Here is a 9,718-nt window from a genome sequence, read left to right on the forward strand (position 1 = left end):
CCGGTGCATGCAATGCAGACGTAGACGTGAGAAAAAAACGCGACACGTGGAGGGCAAGGCAAGCTGCTTAAGAAATAGTAGAGAAACCTTATTTTGGAAAACTCCTCATGTGGTGTGCCCTCATACTATTCTATTTTAGTTATATCATTTGCATTATTGTATTCCACATGTTTTCCTGCATGGTTCATGTTGTTAAAAATTTTCCTCATGCATGTTTAATATTTAGGTGTCTATTAATAAACTGTTTGCGATATTGTGATGGGAGTGTGGGTTGCTGGGAACCTGCCAATCGTAATTGATTGTCTCACATAATAAAGGCGACCCTCTCGTCTAGTTGGGGGATCGGATTCCTTCTGTGTGCGCTCTGCATTTTACATTTTGGTGGAGACAACCCTATCTTTGGCCTACATAATCTTCTTTGGGTTCCTCTCTCTAGATGATTGTTCTTCTTTTCCATGAGTAGTTAGTTTGGCTTCTCCTCGCCATGGTCCGCCGTCTTCCCCTACCCATGCGGACAAGTATGCCTGCAGAATACAACCAGTTGCCCTTCGAGTAGTTGTTCCAATTAGCCTATGTCTGTACTTTAGTGATGCAGGTAAATCGTACTGATCAAAGTCTTATGGCTTATGTCAGTGCACAGCAACCATGCAGATCTGATCCCAAAGCGCGGCCTAAATCTTTTCCTGGTTTTCCAATTGAAGATGTCTTGACTTGGCTGATCGATCATTTCGAACCTGCTGAAGGCGGCCCTCTCGTCTAGTTGGGGGGACCTGTTTCCTTGTGTCTATGCTGGGCATTTTACAATATGTATAATATAATATGTGTAATAATTATGTTTAATCTATAAACTTGGTGTTGGTTTTACCATCAATATATGCCCTAGTGAACATGTGCATGCATGTCTATGTCAATGCATGCATGTGTGTGTGTGAGAGAGAGAGAGATGTTTGTGGCATACTAAGGTCGACAGAAAATCAATCAAGCTACCAAGAATGCATAGTGGTCTCAATGTACTGAATTCACACTTTCATGTTATTGCTAGGAAAGCTTCTCTTCTTTTAAGTTCCTTGAAGTGAAAATAGCCCTGGACTTTACGTTATCAAGTCTTGCAATGAAAACTCCAACCTTTGGGCATTGGATGGTTACTCATGCTTGAGGTTATATTTGGATGCTTAGAGGGGTGCATTCTTGGATGCCCATTTTCCATGAAATTGATTCAAGACTCACAGACTCTGATGGCTCAAATGAAATGGCTTGGTCGTCCGACTACCCGATCAAGGAAACTCCCTTCATAGAGAGAGCATTCATTGGATTCGTGCATTTCAGCAGCCTCTTGCTCTTTTACAGTCGAGAAATGCTTATTTCCTTTCTACCAAAGCAGTTAGATATGTTGAGGATGTGGTGAATGATAGGGGCTATGTACTTTCTTTTCCACAAGCTATGACACTTTGTAATCTAGGTCTACATCACACACCAATATGGCAAACCATAGCTTCTTTATTGCATGATTTTTCGCCTGTACCTCCTCTAGAATTGAGTCAAAGCCTGAAAGATTGGATATTGGTGGGTCAAAATGCAGGCTGCCTTATGGTGCCCTTTCACAATCCGATTGTAGCCGGTGCATAGAAATTGCTTCTACCTCCACCTTGGATACATGCTCATGGAAATTCACTATGGCACATTAACAAGCCTTCTGGCTAGTGGGAAGGGTGTCTCACTGAAAGATCTAGAACCCCTCAAACAGAAAGTCTTCTTCTAGAGATGCCTCATTGGTGCTTTACCAATTGGTATTTTTTTTGCCGAAAGATGTATTTCTCCTGCATCTTGTATAAGGTGTTCACATCCACATGAGGTAGTCTATCATCTTCTATGGTCTTTACCCTATTCCCATGCTCTTCTAGGCAGATTGCCAAGACACCTTTGTGTGAGATTTATGGTAGATCTTTTAGCAAAAATTTTTGGCTATTTGGTAGCATTCCCCCACTTTGCTAGAATTTGATAATTTCATTGCATGGACTAGATTTTGGGCCTTATGGTCCATTCTACCAAGGGTATGGTAAACCATTACAAAGGGGAGCTCAAGTGTTGTGGTCTTTCTTCACCAATGCTGCAATCCATGGTCGTGATCCAAAGATGATGCTCTCTTTCAATGTACGAGAGAGGGTCACATAAAACTTGTACAATGTAGGTTTAGATCCAATTAGAAACTTTGGTTCAAAACAAGTGATGGATTGGGAATTATTTACCACAATACTGGTTACTACAGAGCTAGTGCAAGGGTTGAGTGGCCTAATGAGATCTACGTCTCCCAAGACAAAATGTTGTGGGCTAGTTCAGTGTCAACCCAGGTAGGCGATGTAGCTAGATGGTACTTTTAGGGGTTATCACCATCCAATCATGCAAAGCTTGTCACAAGCTTCCATAGAAGGGTGTCTATGATTACAAGAACATGAATCCAGTCCTAGATATAGCCTTCATTTTAGCTGCATGCACGTTCATGGATACCTTCATGCCGAGAAGAGAATTAGTGAGTTGTGAATCCATGACAAATTTCTAGTGATCAAGGACCACGTGAGGGATTTTACCCCTATGCGATGATGTAAGGGTTTGGTGGGGTACGGAAGCACAATATACCTTAAAAATAACTCAAGTACATGAAGAGAACCCAAATATTCACTTTTCTTAAACCTGAATGCACATGAGTACCACAAAAGAAAAGAAATTTGTAGGTTCCCTAAGCTCTGATACCAACTGTAGAACACTTGCGCCTATGTGCTAGGGTTTTCCAACTACTTTTTCTAGATCAATTCAAAGACTCTTTTGTAGATGACCAACCCCCAAGATTACCTACATCTTGTCTAGAAGACCACATAATTGAGATTCTCCCTGGTAGTTAACCACCCCATAAGGCCCCTTATAGAGAAAATCAAATTCAACACAAAAAGAAATCTAATGTCAAAGAGAACAACTATTAGACCATGGACTCATACGACCTAGTAGTTCCCCTTTTGGTGCCCTAGTACTCTTAGTTCAAAAAAAGAATAAAACCTATCACATGTGCATTGATTATAGAGATTTTAATAAGATAACTACTGTTAAAAATAGGTATCGTAATCCTGTGTTGATGATTTGTTAGATAAGCTTTGTGGTGCGTGTGTGTTTAATATAACATAGATTTGAAATCTGGATATCATCAAGTTCGTATGCATACTTCTCATATTTACAAGACTGATTTTTGCACTCTATCAGGTCACTTCGCCACCATGGCACCTCATATCGTCATCTCGAAGTAATGAGATAAACTCCTTGAAAGTGATGCAGCTACCACATTTTAGTAGAATGATGAACCGAAACACCAACATTTCATCATTGTGTTCTTTGATGACATTCTTATTTTTGAGTCAAAATGAAGAAGAGCATAAACAACATCTACCATTTTCCTTCAAACTTATTAAAGAAAATCAATTATTTTCTAACCCAAAGAAAAGTTCTTTCTTTCAAAAGGAAATTGAGTATTTAGGTCGCATTATCTCAACTGAAGGTACTAGAGTAGATCCCAAAAAGATTCACACTATTAAGAAATCATTCTAGACCATGAGTTGACTCAACAACAAGAAAGGGTAATATTTATCTCATAGATATTTAGTCAAGTATAAAGGCCACCCCATTGAAGATTCTCAATGGCTACCTAATCATGTCCTGACTGCCTATCCATCCTTGATTGTATCTTATGTTCATACTAGCCCATGATGATTATTTATGATTTTGTGACAATTAACGATAGTTGCTCTTGGGGCATGTTACAGGAGTTAATTCATTGAATATTTATATTCCCATGTTTCCCATTATTTATATTCCTTGATAGGTTTAGATTGGGATGCCTTTCTAAATCCGAGCAATCATAGCTTACATTACGTGTACATGGGTAAATCCGTACATGCGTGGGAGTATTGGTTGCAACATCTTGATGCTATGAGTTTCGTATCGTTATTTGTATTTTTAATCAATTAATTTCTTAATTGATTAGCATAGTTTATGTAAGTTCAGATCCTTGGATTGGATAATGGAGGCGAATTGGTGGTGTCAGGAATATTTTGAGATAATTGATTTTGAGGGTTAGCATATTTGATTTTGTGACAACAAGTGCCATTAATACATTTTGGGCATCATCCACATTTATTGACGATGTATGTATATATTTATTGGGACATGTGAAAGCTCCCTTGTGAATATTTAATTTTTATAAGAGATATACACATTTGTATGGTTTTAGGTTCACATCTATTTTTTAGTAGATTAGCTTGCACTATTGGAAAGCATGGTACGATGATCATAGGGTGAGAGTGGAGATGGAGAGGTTCAGTTGGGTGAGTGCATAGACATGTGAAAAGATGGAGGGGAGAAGAGAGCTTGAGCTCTTGCAAGAACACACACACTCACACAAACCCTAGAAAAGAACACACAAGGTGAGAGGCTGAAAATTATTCTTCTTCTTCACACAACAAAAGAGGTATACAAAGAAGATAAAGTGACTAACACACATAATAGATTATATACAAGCGGTCCATAATGTAAACACGCTAAGTGGAGTGGGTAGATGTGGACTAGCCAGTGTAGTCTAGCTATAGAATCTCTGGTGAAGATATGTTGGTGCTAGCTACCAAACCCACCAGTGATGTAAATGTCGAACGGTCATGCAGGCGCCTCATGAGTGTCAGCTCATGTGTTGAGCTTAACATCTCAACACTCCCCCTCAAGCTCAACTCCAGCTCATGTTGATCTTGACATCTCAATACTCCCCCTCAAGCTCAACTCCAGCTCATAAACTCCAAGCATATCTGGAAATATGTGGAGCTTCTCAGCTCCCAAGGCCTTTGTAAAGATGTCAGCGAACCTAATCATGTGTACTAACGTAGGCCAAGTCGATGTCGCCTGCCAAGTCTCTCTCCCCCTGATGAAGTACCAGTAATGTACCTTGATGTGTTGCATCCGTGCATGGAAACCTGGATTCCTAGCCAACTATATACTGCTAAGATTGTCATAATATATGACAACCTTTCTCTCCACATGCAACCCCAAATCAGTAAACAAGTAGCTTGTATAACCAAGCTACCTCACACGCTGCCACTACAGCTCCTCTGTACTCTCCTCTGTACTCTGCCTCTGTACTTGACAAGGCAACTGTAGAGACTGCTTCTTGTTGCTCCATGTCACAGCAACACTCTCCAATGAAAACATAAATCCACTGATAGATCTCATGTCTGAGATGCTACCTGGCCAATCTACATTTATGTACCCATATAGCTCCAACGGTACACCTACTGCATAAAACAATGCACAATCGACAGTGTCCCTCAAATACCGAAGTGTGCGTCGCACACTGTCAAGATGTGGTTTGCGCAGAACCTGCTTAAACTGGCTCTCTAAGCGAATAGTGTAGCTCAAATCTTTGGCCTGCTGATTGTGACATAGATCAAACTCCCCACAATCTTCCTGTACAAAGTGGGATCCTCCAACACATAACCTGCATCCGCACTAAGCTTGCTATTTTGATCTAATGGCACAGAGATTGACTTACAATCAGCCATCCCATACTTGGACAACATTTCCAATACATACTGTCTCGATGACAGCCAAATACCCTTAAGTGTGCGAATGACCTCAATTCCCAAAAAGTAACGTAGATCTCCCAAATCCTTTATCTCAAACTTCCTTTTGAGAAGACTTTTCACATGCTCAATCTCTTCCAAGTTGTCGCCCCCAACAATAAGATCATCTACATAAATGGTGATGATCACAATACCCATATCACTCTTGCTCACATACAAAGAGTGATTTGCATCTACTATATGAAAACCAATAGTGACAAGATACTCAGCAATCTTGTCATGCCATGCTCGTGGAGCTTGCTTCAATCCATACAAGGCCTTATGAAGCTTACATACATACTCTGGGTGACCTGTATGCTCAAAACTTGGTGGCTGATCCATATGCAACTCTTCTTGCAAGTCACCATGCAAGAATGCATTTTTTGCATCCATTTGATGTAAAAACCAGCCTTTAGCTGTAGCCACCGCAATCACAACTCTCACAGTTGCCATCTTTGCAACTGGGGCAAATGTCTCCTCATAATCAATCCCATGTGTCTGCGCATATCCTTTGGCTACCAATCTAGCCTTGTACTTTCTTATGCTACCATCACTATAATGTTTCACCTTATACACCCACTTAATCCAATAGCTTTCTTGCCTTCAGGCAATGGTACCAAATCCCAAGTCTCATTTCTATACAATGTATCCATCTCTCCTCATCCATAGCTTTCTCCCAACACACATTTCCAAAAGCCTCATCAAAACATGTGGGTTCTACAACCTGCACAACTTTTGCCATATAAGCATAGTGATGTGCCACATAACCATCATAAGTCAACCTCTGCACAGGTTTTTTTAACTCTTCCAGATCTTTGTAACTTTGCATTCATGGCTTCTATAGCCTTCTACTCACAACAGGTGTCCTCATTGCTGGAATCCCAAGCTCCTCATTAAGGCTCATCTCCGAGCCACTAGAGTCTCCATTAACAAGAGAATGCCTTGCAGAAATATCAGGCATACCAAGGGGGCAACTACTTTCTTTTTGTCTTTATATGATGTACCAACTACATTTTCAGGACTAGTATTATGACGTAGCCTGCCACTCCATGGTCTATCAATAGATCCATTGGATGAGGACTCTCCTGGTCCACTCAATGACTGCGATTGCTGACTTGCATTTTGTGCAACCACATTTCCACTTACATGAGCCCCAACAACATCTTTTTTAGTAGCATACATCTACTCATCTCATCAATTACAACATCCCTACTTGCCCTCAATTCACGTGTAGTAGGATTATAGCATCTATATCCTTTTTGCTCAAGGGAATACCTAATAAACACACATTTGTCTGCCTTTGGATCTAGCTTAGTACGCAACTCATCTGGCACATGCACATATGCAATACATCCAAAAACTTTCAAGTGAGACAAATCAGGTTTCCTGCCCCAGTAGACTTCTCCTTTGGCATTACATCATGTATGGCTATAGGAGTCTTGTTCATGATATAAACTATTGTAGACACAACCTCAGCCTAATAGCTATGCGGCATATTCTTCTTTGCCACCATCAATGCTCATGCTATCTCTGCAATATGCCTGTTTTTCTGCTCAGCAACATGTAAATTGTCTCTGAATGCCATTCTTTGCAAGAATTCAGAGAACTCATTGGAGAGAAGTATTCTCCCCCTCCATCTGACCTTAGGCACTTTACATGCTTTCCTGATTGTTTTTCAACCACCATCACTCTGAAATTTTGAAAATGAATGAACACTTCACTCTTCTCCTTCATGAAGTACACCCACACTTTCCTCGTGTGGTCATCAATGAATGTTACATAGTACATGCTGCCACCCATAGACATAGTCTTCGCAAGACCCCATACATTTGAATGCACAACATCTAGTACATTCTTGCTCACATTTATGTCATGTGGAAATACATGCTTTGTTTTCTTTCTAAATTGACAGAGTGCTTGAACACAATGAACTCAATGATAAATAAACGCTGGCAAAGTAGTCTATATATAGTGCCTATGGTCGATAAGGACATATGTCACCAGCCATGTCAACCCATGATTTGGTCCAAAAAGACTTAGTGATTATATCATCCAACTTGGACCATATTTAGATTACAACAAAGTTTCATTGGGACTTTGTGCAGCTCCCACAACCATTTGTTTGGTTCTATGGTGTTGTAGTTACTTCTTTATTAAAGGATAATGTGGAGGGAGCCTTCTCCTCCACCTGATGACGCTATTCTTGAACACCATATCACGGCTTACAACTATTTCTTTTCCTCCGAGTCATATAGTCAATCAAACACATCAATATAATATTCCACTTACTTGTGTGCCTTCCCAAGATCAACTCTCACTATTTACCATCCATCAAGTTCATCCATTACCCAACATCACTGCATATCATCATAAGATCACAAAACAACAAAGGGAAAACATAAGGGCTCGACACCCAACCTTAGTCTCCAAATCACACGCAATGGTAAGACACCCACAAATCTAGACCCCATAGCAAGCACGTGCCTATAAAGCATGTATGTCCCATACCACATACCCCAGCCATCACGACTATCATTGGAACTTCCCACCAGTGGGCTAACCACTAGTTGGGACCCTTGGGATGCCCTAGTCCTATGGTAGAGCTCCACCGACTGGACCTACTCATCACAAATGAGCCATAATCCCAACTATATAGCTACTCACTAGTTCACACTGCTATAAGAAGTATTCAGTTGACCTCTAACACTAGCCACATTATGTCCACACAACACAAGACATAACATTCTCCCCCTTCTAATAAGAGGAAGACTGGAAGATAAAGTTTGGATATTGGCATCAAAGTGAAGCAACATTCTCCCAAGTGCTATCCTTATTAAAACAATCTTTCCATCTAATGAAGCTCTTAGGAATAATTGTGTGATCCCTATGATCCACAATGGCCTACATAGACAGATAGATCCTTAAGTCTCATGAGCTTCTAGTCAAAAACTAAGTTATCTCAAGTACCTAGCACCTCTTTTAGTCTACCAACATGAAATACAAGATGCACACATACGCCTTCTGGGAGGCACAACCTCATTAATCTTTTTTCAGATCATAAAAGGTCCAAAAAATCTCAAAAACAACTTATAAACTTTCTCAGTCTCCTCATTACCTGAGAGTCTTTTGGAATTCTCAAGTAAAACCATTGTGACCTTCTTCCAGGACGCTAGCTGATTGCTTTTGGTTGGCATAAAACTATGCTTTATCTTGTGTACTCTTTATGCTTTCTCTTGCAAAAACTGTAGCATGTATTACTATTGTTTCAAGAAATCAATCGTCACACCAACTCAAACTTTCTCTAAGCTAATCATCCATGGGGATCTAGGCTAAAAAGCTATACGTGAACATCATTAGTAGCATACTTCCTAGCACTATTGTAAGCAAACTCTACTAAAAAAAAGATAATCTTTCGAATCAAATTGCCTCAAAGAGTTATGTACGCAACATATCTTCCATGGCCTAGTTTAGACATTTTGTCTACCAATCAATAGACTCAGGATAATCATATGAACTTATACTCAAGGGTGAAAGCATGTATAGGTGGTACCAAAAAGGAGTGTCTTGGACACTACTTTTAGCCACCCCTTCGGGAAGAGAAAGAGGCTTAAATTTGAAATAGAGGTGGGCTTGAAAATGCAACTGAGCATTCATTAAGGGAATGGCATGCCCATTAAACGCTTCTGAATATTCTCCCTCCTCCACTCAGTCTGCACTCGTCGTCCTGCAATCCATTGGCCTGCCGTGACTCTCTCTCTCTCTCACTCTCTCTCACTCTCCGCCTCTCTCTCTCTCTCTGCCATAGCCTCTGCTTCCCGCCTACACAGAAGGGCCTCTCTTCCCGCCTAAGCGCAAGCTGTACTCATCTGTACTATCTTCCTCTCTCCCTCTCTCTCTCTCTCTCTCTCTCTCTCTCTCTCTCTCTCTCTCTCTCCATGAGGACTACAGTTGTGCTTTAATGGTCTTCTTTGCAATAACCTCAGCCTCCTAGCTCCCTCATAATTGGCTCCACATGGAGTCTCATAGTGTATAGAATGGCAATACAAGCTCATAGTGTATAGAATTGGCTT

The sequence above is a fragment of the Cibotium barometz genome, chromosome 43 (assembly GCF_041138505.1).
Source record: "Cibotium barometz isolate CiBa-2024 chromosome 43, ASM4113850v1, whole genome shotgun sequence".
Lineage (NCBI taxonomy): Eukaryota > Viridiplantae > Streptophyta > Polypodiopsida > Cyatheales > Cibotiaceae > Cibotium > Cibotium barometz.